This window comes from Melozone crissalis, unplaced genomic scaffold, assembly GCF_028551555.1.
Source record: "Melozone crissalis strain CALT ecotype California unplaced genomic scaffold, PUWL_Pcris_2 ptg000006l_1, whole genome shotgun sequence".
Lineage (NCBI taxonomy): Eukaryota > Metazoa > Chordata > Aves > Passeriformes > Passerellidae > Melozone > Melozone crissalis.
The window spans coordinates 38,340,397-38,357,245 of NW_026535784.1; positions in this window are offsets into that span (position 1 = coordinate 38,340,397).

A 16,849-nucleotide genomic window follows, 5' to 3' on the forward strand; every position below is an offset into this window, starting at 1 on the left:
GGGAGTAAATAGAATGGAGGACAAGGCTCACTGATTAAAATTGATATGGTAGAGAAGTACTTCTAGCACTTCCTTGGCTCAGAAAGTTTCTGAACACCTTGCTGCTGAACAGAGAGGTTATTCAAGCTATTTTCATACTTTTCCTGGAAGTATGGACTATTTGCTATTGCAGAAGATGGGATATTGGGCTGGACAAACCCATCTGTGGCTCACTTCATGAGCCATTATTGCTTACTTGACTTTCGACTCTTTTCACATTAAAAACATGAAAGTGTCAACAGGCTAAGAAGTATTGATGTAGAAGTTGGAGAAAAGAAGATGTTGCCTTTGTTTTGATAAGCAGGAGAATATTGAGAAGGTTGGAGGTTCCCACTATCTTTTTAATTCTTTAGAAACATCAGTTTACTGCAAATAACTGTTACAGTTCTGGGAAGTATTATATTTACCAGTTCTCTGAACTTTAATCATTGAATGTCCAGCCAAGTAAGTTAGATGGATGTGTGTGGGTAAAAGGGGTATGTGGTAATTTGAAGGAACATGAGTTCGCCAGCAAAGGCTTCCTCAACTTTGTGTGAGAGTACTCTTTAGTTTCCAATTTGTATCTCAGTCTGCTACATAATCTTCAGTCTTGCTGAAGTCAATGTTGTTAACTTAAAAGTATAGCGCAGCCAATATTTGATTACTAATTGGTCGGCATTTATCTCTCCACTTTTCTCAATTTTGTATTACTTCTGGTTTCTAGTAATAGTAAAATGTGTGGACATCACAGATACAAATATCAGGAATTGCAGCATGAAGATATTTATTGTGTAATAACTCAATTTGATAATTGCAGCTATTTGAAGTAAAATTATAAATGGTTCATATAAAATAATTTTGGTTTTAAGGATAATGAGCTGTATAATTTGGTAGCACTGGGAACTAACTTCTTTAAAAGTTGCTGTGGCTAATGCTTTTCTCACACTAATTTCATGCTGTTGAAACTCCACCAGCATTAATGGAGTTAATCCTAATTTTCATTTACATAAATGCAAAGAAAGCTCAGCCTCGGTAATTTTTTTACATACTGTTTCATGGGTGCTTGAAATTGCTAAACCCACTTAATTCCACATAAAAATAAAGCTTAATGCAGAGAGATCTAATTGTTCTTATGTCACGCACAAAACTCTCTGGCAAACAACAGAACAATGAAATTCTGTTCTTTGACATTTTATATTTGCAAGGCTCCGTGAACATTCAGAGGCATTTTGAGCTGTATTTTTATCAATGAAAAGTCTGTGGAAGGAACTGCTTAACTAAAAATTAGCTTGCTTTAATGTTAGCTTGTCCACTAGTTTCCACAGATGATGGAAGTGCTTAACTGCCTGTACCAAAGGGATGAAACAGCATTTGATTTTTAAGACATAAATCGAATACTTCATTTCTTACTCTTTGATCAGCTTTGCTTATACGGGCATGTAATCTGACCCCCTTTGCCATCCAATTTTCAACCTTTTTCCCCTCCCTCCCCTTAGTATTGAGCTTTTCTCAAGGCCAGATTTCCCCCTCCCCTTCCCCACTACTCCCCCCTCCAGGGAGTAGTCATGCCTCCTGCATTTTTCTCTCTAGTCTTTAGAAACCCCTCTGAAATGTTAAACCCTTAGGAAACACCCACTTCTTGTAACATCTAGTGCAATTTTTTTTGTTACTAGGCTGCCACTCTATGGCCGTGCACATAAACTACAGCTTTAGTTCCACTGGAATAAGGGAATGAGTGAGAGAACATCTGGGCTTCCTGTCCTACAATGCGAGTGTGAATACTTTAAAAGAGGACAAACGGAAAAATCTACCATATCATGTGTAGGCATTTACCAGACTGATATCTTAAATACATTACAGAGAATTTTTTGATCATTAATAATGTGTGTCCTGTAGTGCCCTAACATAGACCCTGCTTGTCCTGGCTGTCTCAAATAATGCTAATTTGTGTTAGATTTTCAAAGGAAAGGAAAAGGATAATGCTTTCAAAATACTCTGGCCAGGAAAACAACTAAACACTTAGACTGACCTATGCCTGGTATCCTTCATAAGTATGAAGTTTTGATGATTTTGAATCTGTGCAATAACTAAGTCATAGAAGTGAATCAAGTATTTTAAGAGTAGACATTTATATGTAGCCATACACAGTGGTTTTATAAACAGGTTAAAGGGGTATTAAACTTTTCTTAACAATAGTTTCACTTATACTGCTGCCTAGTAAGTTATTACATAACTTGTTTTCATGGCTGCATCTGAAAATAGAGAGGATTGCAATTTAGCAGATGTGCCTGTGAGTAGAGTACTGTGAAGAAGTTGTAGATTTGTCTGCCTGTAAGCACTTTTACTTGAGTCCTCCCAGTGTCAAGACCTTTCATAGCCAAAAGTCATGTTCAAAAGTGTGGGAGTGGCACTCCATATGTGTGTACTATTATACCTCAGCCTTGGACAATTTTGCATGTTTCCATTCAGAAAGTGGAACAAAAGCAAACTTGAGATGTGTTCCTGCTTTCATTTTTAGCACAGCCAAGTTAAGAGGAAAACTCCAAAGTTTATGGAGATCTAATTTCTTGGAGATGTTAACTTCTGAAGAACACAGTTCCTGGTTATGACTTGTCAGTGACGATCAGTTACTACCTAAAATGTTGTAAGGCTTCAAAATTATACTATTTTTTATTATACTATTATACTATTTTCTGTATAAATAATGTTTGAAAGTGATCTGAAAGTCTGAGTCCAAAGCAAATTCATTCATTTGAGTGAATAAAAGAGGTCTTATTGGCCAGAGAAGCCCAGTAGATGGAAAAGAAGCTCAGAAGTTTTAATAGGTGTTTTGCTTTGAATATTCTCCTGCATGCACTCCTAGATGTGCTGGAGGGCAGAGAGGAAGAAGGATTATTAAAAATTAAACAGCTTGCTCTTACTAAAATAAAAACCTATTGTACAGTTTTTATTGATTCAGTTTCATTAAACTGAAACAGGTGCTGACCTTTGGCCATGTTAGTAACATTGTTCCAGACACTCTCTTCAGCATTTTAATATATTTTGTTAATGTAGGTTAATATTATAAGAAGGGACAAATCTTCTTAGAATGGTATTTTCCAGGATCTTCAGCCATAAGGCAATTTTGGTTTCTAAACAGAGCCAGCTGTTAAAAGTGCTAATTAGTTCTGCCAGAAGGTAATAGTGCCTATGTCCTAATAATCCAAACTGTTATATATATTAGGAGGTTCTCAATGCTAGAGTTATATCCTCCCATTTAGGAATATTACAAGAAAATTTTACTATGAACAGGAGGCTAAGAAAGAAGGGGAAATCATAAAAAAATATAAATTAGGTTCTCAGAGAGAAGCTGGACAAGAAACATCTTGGGTATAGGAAATAAACCAGTATAAAAAGAGATATAAGATTACCTCATTTTCTAAAGTATTTCTACAGCAGTCTGTGCACGCCTGAGCAACATAAGTGGTGTGACTTAAAACCATACTGAAGTTCCAAGTGACAATATTGAAAGATAATGAAAGCATTTTCAAAGAACAGGGATGCTGACCAAATAGCCAGAGGCTGGGATGCAGAAGAGAGTGAGTTTGCCTGAAGCACGATGCAGGCAGCGCAGGATCTCTCTCTGTAGTTTATTTGTTGCAGCAGAAGCACCAAGGTCCCCAGCTACCATCGGTGCCACGTGAAAATCTACAAAGTGCTGCAGTGCTGCAGTCTTTGACACCTAACACATGCAGCTGAAAGGCTCAAATCTACCAGCCAGGCTAGAGTGAGAATTAGAGCAGTAGACAGGGAAAAAATATCAACACACTTTCTGTTGGGTGGCACTGTGTCAGGCAGATGCACATTAAAATACATATGCAGAGACACAGAGCTAGCAAAAGCCAGGTCAGCTGTCATTTGCAATAATTAATGTAACTCTTGGTTCATGAAGATGAATTGAACTGCAAACCCAACTTGGTACTGGAACAGTTAACACCGGTTTTGAGCTGCTGTAATTAACTGAACTATTTCCTGCACATGGAGCTCCTAAAATGTCCATTTTGTACAAAGTGTTGTATTTTATCCTGAAACTTTTGGAAAACTTTGTCACCATCAACCATAATTTTTCTCCAGCAGTATTCCTAAACAGTTGGAAATGCCAATGCACTGTATTCCAGATATGGCTGCAATAGATTATTTATTTTGCTGAATTCCAAATATGAGCCATGGCTATTCTTAGAATGCCACTTTTTATTTGGTTTTACAATGGCATCACATAACAAACTTGTATTTAATTGTATACTTTACACCTGTCTGGTTTGGCTCTGCTTCTGAGATCACAGGTGGCCCAAACAGATATGTCTTTTAAAACAAAATAATATGCCCTCAATATTTTGGAAATGTAAAAATATCTTAGAAAGAGACCTTTTCTTCCCTGTGCATCTAAATTAATCAAAAGGAGAAAGGGCCTATATAACCAAATAAATGTTACTGTCAAGACATGAAAATATAAATAACAGCTTCTGCCTTACATTTCTTTTCTCTTGTTCTGTTTCCTAGAAATTAGTCAGTTAAACAGATTCAGTGTATTTATCTTATCATAGTGTCCAGATAATTTAGTTATATCCAGAATCCTGTTGAGGCAACAGAGAAAGTGCCTAGAGGACCCAAAAGTAGATTTCCCAGTCTTCCTGACCTTTGCCAGTAAAGATGTTGGGTAGCATCATTGAACCAGCAAGGGGTAGAGCCTTAGAGAGGCTGAGTTAATTACCTGCTTCTCCCATTCCTTGTGAAATGCTGCTTCACTTTTCTGTATTTCAGTTTCCTCATCCATTATATTTCCTTCCTCTTGTCTCTTTTGTCACTCGTTTGCTTGTTTGTTTGCTTTTTGGTGCTGTTGCTTAGGTTTTTGTCGGTCTTTTTTACATATTTGTTTGGATAATAAGCTATTCAGTGTAGGAACAGAGCATCTAAACTATCCAATATGAGCTGGAAGCTCTTTGTGTCAGTATAATCACAGTAATAAATTCTTCAGCTCAGCTACTCTAGCTCACTTTATTTCACTAGACATAGCTCCTCACAGCACTTCCTCCTCACTAATACTCTGTTTTAGTGGGAATGAGTGGATTAAAATGAGTGTGCTGGACACCTGCTGCCACCCTTGCAAAACAGTGGAAGTCATGGTCCCATTCAATCAAGAACACAGATCTAAGAGATACTGAAGGTAGTATCCCCTTGAGCTGCCCAGTGCTCTGCTCTCTCTCACCTTAGATCAAGTTTTGCATCAAAATAATCTTCTGTCCTGATTCTCCTTCTTTCTTTAATTATGTGTACTGTTTGTACTATTTCTTTTCATGTTTTGTCTATAAGACCAGCATTTCTTTTCCTGTTGGCTTGACTGCAAAATTCTGTCCTGAACATGGGTGGAATCTAGCACAACCTTCAGGCAGTGGTGAATCTCCAATACTGTTATTTATAAAAGATATTCTGGGGACACTGTACACACAGCAGTAAATTTATTGAAGTGTAAAGAGAAAAATGGCTCAATACAATGCAACACTTCAGGAACACATTTTGATATAGCTCTCAATCACACACAAACATGAAGTTATACTGACTGTCATAAAAGAATTGGATGTGATAAATTCTGTGAGCAGTATATTAAATAAAAGGCTCAAAAAGCTAGCCACTTTCACAGTGCCAGCTTCAAGAAGCCTGCTTGATTTTTCTTCCGTCTTATATTTAACAAATTGCCACAAAATTATGTGGGTGTTCTTTTCTTTCCCTTCAAAATACAGCTTTTTGAAACATCATCCTTTATTATTCTTATTTCCCATCCCAGTGGATAAATATTCATATCTCAGAATTTCCCACAGCTGGCAGAAATTGGCAGCCTTGTTGTTTGCTAGAAGAGAGGCAAAGGACTGAAATGGAATGGCCTTATTGCCCCACAATTGTGATCACATAAAATCAATCTGCAGGTTTGGAAAATATGACGTTTTCCATTGAGTTACTTCAACATTGTACATGTTTTGTGGATAATGTGAGGATTTACATGCCTGACCCAAAACCAGCTGAAGTTTGTAGAAAGACTGATTGCAACTCTTTGGAGTATCCTGAAGAAGTGTCTTCTTCTGCTGACAGAGATTAAAATAGATGTAAAGAAATACCTGTGCCAGGCTCCTGTACCTATTTACAATACAGGAAAAGCATTCCTATTTGTACTGATTTTTTAAGAGTGGAAAACCAATTCTGATGTAGAAAGAAGCCTGACAAATTAAGTAAACAATGCAGCAGGGCTACAGGAGAAATTCTACACTGCATATGTAGAAGCAAGAGAACTGAATTCACAGCCTTAGGGGAGGATAAGCAAGACTGCATTTAAACCATCTTTGTACTCCTCAGATTCTGGACTGCTCACAGTCTGAACTGACTTCTGACTTGTGCTGAGATTCTGGCTCTGACAGCTCTTGTTTGCCATGCTCTGCAAGAGGCCTTTGGACAAACTGCCTTTATATTCCTTATACCACCACCGGAAAGGACTTCTCCCATTGCAGAACACTCTAGCTATCTTAATGAGCATAAAGTGAGTAGAGAACAGTTGAAGGCATTTAAAGTGCAGCAGAACTACTTCAATACTATTGTAATGCCCTAAGGTATTTCAGTGAGGCTCACACACCTGGAGGCACTGTGCTGATACATCTCTGTTGTCACTGTGCCTGTTCATCACTAAACTTGCTCCCAGGAGTAATATGAGAAATGGAGAAAACATGACACCACAGGCTATGGTGAAACCTACACAGAGCTTCATGTGATCAGGGTCTGGGTTATTGTGGACCAAGTGGGTTCATCATAAGTATGTAAGAATATTCATTATACAAAGAGCAAATACACAAACACAACTTTTTTTTGTAGCCAACAAAAAATGTAATGTAATCAGGAGGAAAGTAAGGAATTATTCAACTTTATAGTTGATGGCTCAGAGAACTATGATATCAAATGTAAGGCCAGAATTTCTGTGAAGTAACATCTCAGTGTGTCTTTTCATTATTTTAATTTTCTAGATTAACATGTGAATGATCAGGAGATGCTTAGGGCATTTAGAAGCCAGAAATAAACTAAAATGTGTAGCAGTTCGTTCTGATCCTCACTTTCCTACTGCCACCCCTTGCTTTCTGTCTCTCTCACTTCCAATTCGTTGTTCCTTAAAACTGCTTTTCCTCATTGTGATCATGTCATAGTCCTTCACTGATTATACAAGACAGTTCCTCTAGATGGTTTCTGATTCTATCATTTTTCCTGAATCCCCATTTCTGATTCTACCATTTCTCCTGATTTCTCACTAGCCTTTAATGAAAGTGATATTTCTGCTAGCCTCAGGATTTTCTGCTTGAAATAAACTCTCAAGTAGCATGTGGGTATTAGCCAGGCTGAGTGAAGACAGAGGAACCATGACAACTGGGAGGCCTTTAAATGAATATTTTCAGTATAAAATTATTCATTTTACAGGACTCTGGAAACAAGACATTGGCAAATCAAAAATTAAATCCAATAGACATAACTTTTAACAGTTTTTACTTAGTTTGATAGAATCTCTTTGTTCTTCTTTCTTAGGAATGCTGTGAACTTCTGTTTTTCCTGTTTCTTCTTGGCTCACTGTTTGTATTCTGATATCACTTTGCACAGAAAAAGATTGCCTCTTGCAGATTTCAGTTACATGTGCTGTTCAAGTGATCCTGACAAAGATGAATGGTAATAAAAATTGTTCATCCTTTGAATGTGATTTGGATTACACTGCAGAAAATGTATATCAGTATTGGATAGAGCTGTGAGGGGGCTATACACAAGAAATATAGGATTGTATCTGGACATGATTTGTTATTCCCTTCTTGACACCACTCATTCTACATGCGTGTTCTTTATTTATAGGCAAGAAGCATGCTGACATTTCAATATTCCTTCAACTCAACAGTTCAGAGTACAATCACAGCAAGAAAAGCAACATGTGTACCCATGAATAGCCAAAGATTCATTTCACCGGATTTTCCAAGTATTGAAAGGTAAGCCACAATGCTAATTTTATAGACTTTTGATAAGGAGAGGTGAAATTTTAGGATTAAAAAAAGAAAATACATTTGAATAGCATTCATAAGATAATGAAGAGATTGGGAAGACAGCATAAAAATTCCCTTTACATTTTAGTAGCAACTACAGGAGAAAACAGATGCTGTCCTGTCATGCAACATAATGTTTTATTTCATTTAGTTCTGGGCTTTAATTGCATTACTAGGGACAAAAGTCAATCTTAGCTTATTTCTGTAAATTATGTCTTCATTACTGACAGAAACAGTAATTATTATGTGTACACAAACAGATGCAAAAGACACAAATAAAAGTCATGCTATTGTAATTAGAAGGATGAAAAACGTGTATTAATTAAATTAGGCTTCAGTTAATTTAATTAACATGCCAGAGTATTGTGATCATGAGCACATTAGAGACATCTTAACAGTGATGATTTTCCATCTCTCATGCCCTCTTCAAATATATATTTTATCATACATCAGGGAAATATGAAAATTCATAGTTGTTCCCTGAAAATCTTGACCAAGTAATGATGCAGAATGAACACAGTACTTCTGCTAGTAGAAGACTAAGAATGTTGAAGTATTTCAGAATATCTAAGATGAAGATTACATCTTGCAAAAGTAATCTTCATCTTAGATATTCTGAAATATTTTCATATTTCAAGCTAACAAGAACCTTTGCACTCTTGAAAAAATTCACTTCCCAGGGAGAACAGGAAGTGAAATCAGGCCAGTAAATTTTCAGAAGCCTTGAACAAATTCCAAAAAAAGACTCAGAATAGAAACATTCAGGCATATAACTTTTCCTGGTTTTAACATACCAGTTGTAATGTTGCCATATGTGAACCTGTATAGAACTAAGCAGTCACTTCTTTTTCCCAACAAGAGATTTTTCATCAAGAAACAGAAAAAAAAGATCCTACTAGATTCAGCAATCTCTGGTTCAGCCAACATTATGTCAATATTATTTGGCTTCAGTTGCTTACAACTTGCAAGCTGGAGAATTAATAACTAGACTTCAGTTGCCACCGTTCGCTAATGAGGCTGGAACGTGACCTGTACACCCAACCAGCTGTGAATAAAACAGGAAAAGCACAAGGCACACTTACAACTGTCAAACTAAGGCATTTTCTTTAGTGCTAATCCAAAGATGGATGAGCCCTAGTGCTGCAGCCCTATATCAACATTCAGCCAGTGTAAACACCAGAGTAAAACAAGACAACTGTTTACTCCAGAAATTCTCAATATATTTTTTTTCTTTTTGCTTTGAACATTTCCTATGTTTTGCCCTGGGACTGGATGATAAACCCATCTTAATCCCCTTGGAAGACTGTATTTACTCTAATTGTGTGAGATGGACCAAGGTCTTATCTGCATATTTTATATTATCCTTTTGCAAACTTTTGCATTCCTTTCTCAGTTTTAAATCATTGCTTTGCCAATAGTAATTGTGTATGCCAGAGCTATCAACAGTAGAAAATTCCATATGTTGCTGCACAGATAAAATACAGGCACAAGAATAACTCAAACCTACCTTCTTTATATGCACCCCTTCAACGTGAGCAAAAGAGAGGGTGGTCTATGTAGATTTCAAAGTTGAACTCTAGATCAAAAATTGTGCTTTAATTATATGTTCAGTTCATTCAGAACATCTCACTTGTTTTCTCTCATCTTGAAGGAAGTCTGAAATTGTTTGTCCAGGTACAAATTTGGTGTGTGACCACATCATTGACTTTCAGAATACAAAAGCTTTGTTAGAATCCTGAAGGTTTTGTGGAATAAAGTTGTGTCTGAGAAAGCTGCTTCAGGACTGATAGGTTGTTCCCAGCTCCAGCACAGTGCTGAACACATGGCTTTTGTAAAAGCATCCCAGAAACTCCTTCTGACACTCTTTTCCTTATTTTCCAGACCATTGAACTCTTACTGATCGGGAATTGAACACTGTAGAGATCCTTTAAACAACTTCTGGTGTTTAGACAGCATTGGGAGGAGGGGAGCTCACAGTACACATGAAAGATTTTTTTTCTGTGAAGCAGCTCCTGAACTGATAAAGTTATCCTGAAATAAGCATTTAGGGAATTTTGTCAATAAAGACAATTTAGTTAGTCAATGGGTACAACCAAAAAGAATGCAGAAAGCACAAGTGAGTGTGTCTGGAATTCTTTTTTGCCCTACTAATTCCTGGATACCACTTCCTCTCCTTAGAAACAAGAAAAACCCATGTAAATTGGAGTGAGGCCTTTTCTGAAGACTGGAATAGCCAATACCTCCTTCCATGGTGTAAAACCCCAAGAAATTCTACCAAGGCTTTTCTCTGCTTTTCATGCTTTCCATACTCCTAAAGCCTTCTGCTCAGCAGCCCCTTGAAGAATGTGGCCTTTCCTTTGAGCTAATGAAATTACAACAAGCAGCGGTAAGATTTGGACGATATAATCTGTTTTTTCTGTGAGGAAGGAGTGCACTTTCTTTATGGGTAAAGGAATAAACATGGTGAAGAATAAACAGTATGAGTAGCTGCAGGAAGTTTGGGATAGGCTAGAGGAGTTATGATATATGCACATTGGGGAAGAGTAGGAAAGGCATAAAGTGCCACAGAAAAGAAAATGTGAGGGAAGTCTAAAAAGGTTTGAAAATTATGCCCTAGGGAAAATCCAAGTTGCTACAGTTTTCAGTTGAGAACTGTTGTATACAGGGCTCACCCAGAAACCAGCTACTGTGAAGCTCTGATTCAAGGTGTGAGTTTGCTGTGAGTTTTCCATCCTTGTCAGGATTTTGCCAACTGCATCTTGCAAAAATACTGCTTCATCAATCCAGACCTACTGGGAGCTTCAGAAATTTGGCAGATATTAGGATTCCACTGAATCACAGAAGGGTTAGAAGAGAGCTCTGGACATCATCTAGTCCATCACCCCTGTCAAGGCAGGGTCACCTAGAACAGATGACACAGAAACATTTCCAGGTGGGTTTGGAATGTCTCCAGAGAGGGAGATTCCACGGCCTCCCCTGTTCGACTGCTCTGCCACCCTCAACATAAAGACATTCTTCCTCATGTGGAGGTGGAGGAATACCTTGTGGTTTGGTTTATGGCGATTGCTCTTTGTTCTGCCACTGGGTACCGCTGAAAAGAGTCTGGCCACTTCTATGACTAAACCAGGAAATTTGGTTACTGTTCTACCATCACATTATAAACTTTAGCTTGGTATTTTTTTAATCATATGAACCCTTTTCTTTTGAATGATGGAATTCTAAGATCACACTTGGTGAACACGGAAAAAATGCTGAACCCAGGGAATTGTGTATATGTAAATGCAAAGTAATTGGGAGATAGAAAAAACAGGATAAGGCCTCCTTTCTTGCTATACTGCTAAGAAAACTCAACATTGAAGAATTTAGCAAGAGGTCATTGATATCAAAAACCACCAGATTGTTTTGTAGTAGCAATGTATGAATAATATGAAACTGCTTCTAAGAGTCAGAAAAAGGAATAGTTCTGGAATTCATTTTTCATTTATCTAAATAGTATGGATATGCCTTTGGGTGTTGTCAGCTCAGAAATGACAGTTGTTTAAATAAGTATTTTTAACTGGAGTGAAGGACTCCTAAAAGCCTACCTAAACAGATCCCTGCAAGCATGAGTGTGAAATACATAAACCCTTTAGTTGATGTCAAGTCTTAAGCCTCTTTAAAGCTACTATGGAGGCCCTGATGATGAGGATACTTGTCATCATCTATTCCTCTATTGACATTTGGTGATTAGAGTAAGGGTTGGGGTGTAAAATTGAAAAAGACAGGAGTGACACTATCTTGTAGGATTATTTTCCTTTTCCCTTTAATTGCTACTGAGATATGCAGGTCCTTGCTTCTTACAAAAGAAATTGAAAAATAAACACTGTTATATCTTACATGATGTTTAGCTGTCTGGCTTAAAATAAACAGGTGTCATCCACAGTTTGTCAGGCTTCCTAGCCAAGTACTCAATCAAAACAATCAAACTGTTTTTTCACTCAACTTTTAATAAAACAAAATTGTTCTAAGAAGCTGTGTGTTATTGAATGTATCACTAAAACATAATATGTGGAACAGATCAAAGTAATTTATTTTTAAAGTTGGAAACACATAATATTCTATTTGTCATAGTGTATTTTGAATTGTTTTAAAACTTCTACATTAGAAAAGTGTTTTTCCATTAGTAAACACACATTAATGCATCTAGACTGTTACAACCTCATTAATATTAAACTTCTGAGCACTGAATTAGTAATTATCATACAAATATTTAATTGCAAATTTATTCTGTTGCTGTATATTATTGTTGCTTGGTGAACACTTCCATTAAGTTTGAATTCTGCCAGTGTTCAGCACAAGAAAAACATGAGAGAATGCCTAAGTGCTCACAGGTGGTACTGTGAAGGGGAAAAAACTCCAACCCAACCAACTAAACGCATAGACCTCCAAAAAAAGAATAATAACCAAAACCAGGAGACTGTAAATTTTAATATTGAATTGCAAAGATTCTCTACCTGTATGTCATATATGTTTTCAGTGAAAGGTAGTTTAGATGCATTTAATGACAGAGAACAGAAGAAAACAAAATCAGAGCTACTTATACCTTTAGCCTATTTCAGGACTGTGAGAAACTCTCAAATTTACCCCAATTGACAAATTACGGCAAGAAGCTCCTAAATTTACTGCAAACAACAAATTTATGGCCCCATTTCACCTTTTCAAATTTTTTTTAGGACTCTGCTCTCTTCCATAAGTTTTTCCTTCGTCAGCTCTTTGCACTGAAGTGCAAACTGCAGCAGGAAAGCTGCTGGACTCTCCTGTGGCTGGCCTTGTATATCCTTAGGTATTAGACCCACGTGTGTCTACTGTGGTGATTCTTCTTACATCATGCTGCTGCCAGCTCGCTTAGCACTACATCAGCTTTGTCCTCTGATAACTCTGTGGTTATGGAGCAAACATGAGCGTATTTCAGCATTCAAACTGTGAATCAATTTGGCTCTGACAGCCTCTCATTCTAAGAAGTATTGACCTCTGAACCAGCTCTTTTCCCTTCCATATTTTCTCACTTTTTTCTACTTCTTTTTCTTAGTCTCCCTAATAATGAAGGCAGTAGAAATAAATTTATTTATTATCCCACAAATGGGGTAAATTAATAAAGGAGAATTATACTTTAGAAATATGTTTGGGGAAGGGAAGGGAAGGGAAGGGAAGGGAAGGGAAGGGAAGGGAAGGGAAGGGAAGGATCCTTTAGCCCACAAAATTTGGGAAACAGCAAAAGTAACAAAAAATAAAAGTAATATTTAAAACTGAAAACTGTAACAATTTTTCTCTTGAGTTCTTCCCCCCTTGACTGCCAGTTTTTGGTCTTTTGAAATTATTTGATTTGCTGCTTTCATGCAGAGAATTTCTTCTCATTTTTTAAAAGCAGTCTCAAAATTCCTAGTTTGGCATCAAGGTGATTTTCCAGGGTTTTGGTAAGAAAGGTCCTTATTCATGGAAACAAATACTCTTTTATTCTAATTATCTTCATTCATCACAAAACCACTTTAGACTGTCATCATGCTGATATGCTAGGAGCCACAAGTACTCGTAAAAAATGCAAGGAGAACCTGCATTTAGCTGGAGACATTTCAGGAAGCCTGCAGGCTCCTGATATGTCATTCTCTAGCTACGCTAGAACTCATTGGATCAGCTGAACACAAATGGAGATCAAATTATCAGATCTTGGCCCTCACCAATGTCAGCTTCCTACACTGGCTGTATCGCTAACGTCATTCGTCTATTCAACGAGACCCTTGCTATTTTTACTCAGAACAAAAATAATGTTGTCATGTCCAAGGCTACATTTTCCCCTTTGCAAATGGTCTTTTTCATCCTTTGCATTTTTTAAAAATCTTTTGTCTGCATTCTTTTGTGGTCTGAGGCTCCTGTATCTCAGCCAAACACTGATACATTCATTGCACGCTTCAGCTGCTTTGCAGAGCCTAAATAGACATTGAGGCTACAAGGGCGACTTCAATTAAGTAGTTCTATAGAACTGACATTTTTTGTTGAAAAACAGTGTCTTTTTGCAGGGCCAAACAAAGTGGCAATTCCAAAGATGCAAATCAGAACAAAATACTTATAAAATAATAACCACCAAGGCAACTAATTGTAAGCATTCAGCAGAGAGTACAAAGATCCATTTACCCAGTTATTTCCTTCTTTTATTCTACCATTGTGAAATTACAAGTATGTACATTACTGCAAAGATGCATATGATAAAGTAAAATTTCAGTGAGAAATTTCCAGATTTTAATTACCAAATTGCAGACTTTTTGAGACAGTAAAGTTCTTTTCCTTGGAGAAGTGTAGCTATGAAAATATACAAAAGCCTTTTATTCCTACGCACATGTATGCAGCAGATTCTCACTGAAGTAGAAGAATGCAATTATTTTTCCTTCATCCTGCTTGTAAGACACAAATACATAGTACTTCATGAAATGCCTTAGAGCAACATATATACTGATGCTTTCCCCTCAACCACCTTAGACTACAGCAAGTACTTTCCTTCTTTTTTAGTTCTTTTTTTTAAAAAAATTCAACTTCTGCGACTTGCATCTATATGTACTTTCTCTTCCCATTTTGTTTTTTTTTATAATTTCTACAGGTTTATTTGCTGAAAAGTAAAAGAGGAGCTTGGTTCCTTGACTTTCTGAAGAGAATTTCCCACATTTAATTCCTTCTGCACTTCAAATCATTTGGTCCAATTCATTCTCCCCTCCTCTTTGTTTCCTACTTCCCTTGGGCCCATCAAGCAAGCAGCAGAAGCCTTTGTGTGTGCATGTGTGTGTGTGTGTGTGTATTCTGATCTGAGCCAAATGATCACAAATTACTGTCTGGCCTAAGCTATTATTAGACTTGCCAGCAACTGTGGCTCTTTTGATTATTTCAACAGCTGGTTTTGTAGCTTGTCTAAAGATGCAAAAGCACAGCTCTCTCCTCCCCGCAGAAGCTGCTTACCTGGATAAAGGGCTGTGTCAGGATCTGCTCCAGGACTGCTAAGGTAGATCTGCCATTCCTGCTCAATCTACCTCCTGCAGACTTGTTAAAGACCACCTCTCTTCCTAGGTACCTCTACTATTTACACACCTTTATCAGGTATCAAGCCAGTGATGTGTGGCATTTGACAAAAAAAGCTAAAGCTGTTTATCACTTGAAAATACCAACATAAACTAGATGTGAGTCAAAGCTCACAGACAGAGCATGGATGAATGCATCTGGCAAGCACTCACTAGGAAAGAATTACTTGCAAGAAATGGGGTAACTTAAAACCTGAAAACCACTTCCACGATTGAATGCTTGTGGCATTCTTCAGGGGTCTGTACTGGGACTCATGCTGTTTAACATCACATATGATATGGACAGTGGCACCCAGTGAGTTTAGCAAAGACACCAAGCTCTGTGTTGCTGTTGACAAGCTGGAGGGCAGGGATGCCATCCAGATGGACCTGGACAGACTTGGGAAGTGGGCCTGTGCAACCTCTTCATGTTCAACAAGGCCAAGTGGGAGGTCCCACACCTGGGTTGGGACAATCTCAAGCGCAAGCACAAGTGAAGAAGCAATATAAGAGAATGGATCAAGACTGCCCCTTGGGAGCAGGATGTGGGAGTGTTAGTGGATGAGAAGCCTGACATGTCTCAGCAATGTGTGCTTGCAGCCCAGAAACCCAACCATCTCCTGGGATGCATCACAAGACAAATGGCCAACAGGTTGAGGAAGGTGATTCTCCCCCAGTACCATGTTCAGGTGAGACCCCACCACTTTTGGAGGACCTCACTGTGGCCTTCCAGTACTTTAAAGAGGCTTAAAGAAAGGAAGAAGGACTTTTTATATAGGCAGATAGTGACAGGACAAGGGGGGATGGCTTTAAACTGAAAGAGGGTGGGTTTCAATTAGATACTAGAAAGAAATTCTTTAATGAGAGAGTGCTGAGGCACCACAACAGGCTGTCCAGAGAGGCTGGGAATCCATCTCTGGAAGTGTACAAGGCCAGGCTGGACGGGGCTCTGAATAAGCTGGTCTGGAGAAGCAAAGGAGTCCTTGCCCATTGCAGCTGGGTCGGAATTGGATGACTTTTAAGCTCACTTCTAACCCAAACTGTTCTTTTGTTCCATTACTGGTAAAATGGCAGTGCGAGCATGCTGACAGATAATTACCCTGAAGAATTCTATCTACTAGTAAGCAACCTCCTTTTAGGGGGATTGAGCATTATTGAATATTTTTTGCAAAAATTTCAGAAATAGGATCCAAGTGCTTCATTGAATGCTGCTTTGCATTTTAATTTTGTTTAAATGTTGTGAAATCATCTTGTTTCCAGGAGTACTGATTGGGAATTGTTTCTAGTGCTCTGTACGGTAACATGTTGGTTATTGCTACCTGACTGTTATATCCACATATGAATTGTATCTTAGTTTGATCTCTTCCTTTCTGGTGAAATCTATCTTCAAACAGTTACAGACATTTCTTGAATGGCTCCTCTAGCTCTAAATACAGTAACTGTCCCATGTGCATTTTCGGCTGGCAGAGCTTGATATGTGGCCAAGTGGTTATTTCAGGGACTTTATCACTTTCTATAATTTGGTTATTGCAACTCCATTTTTAAATTGGACTTTCACGGTGATCGCTAAGGAACTCTTGATGACTGTCAATGTTGATCACTCTGTACTGTATTATACTGTATTATGTGATATTTTGGGGAATGTTTTCTTAGTAATAC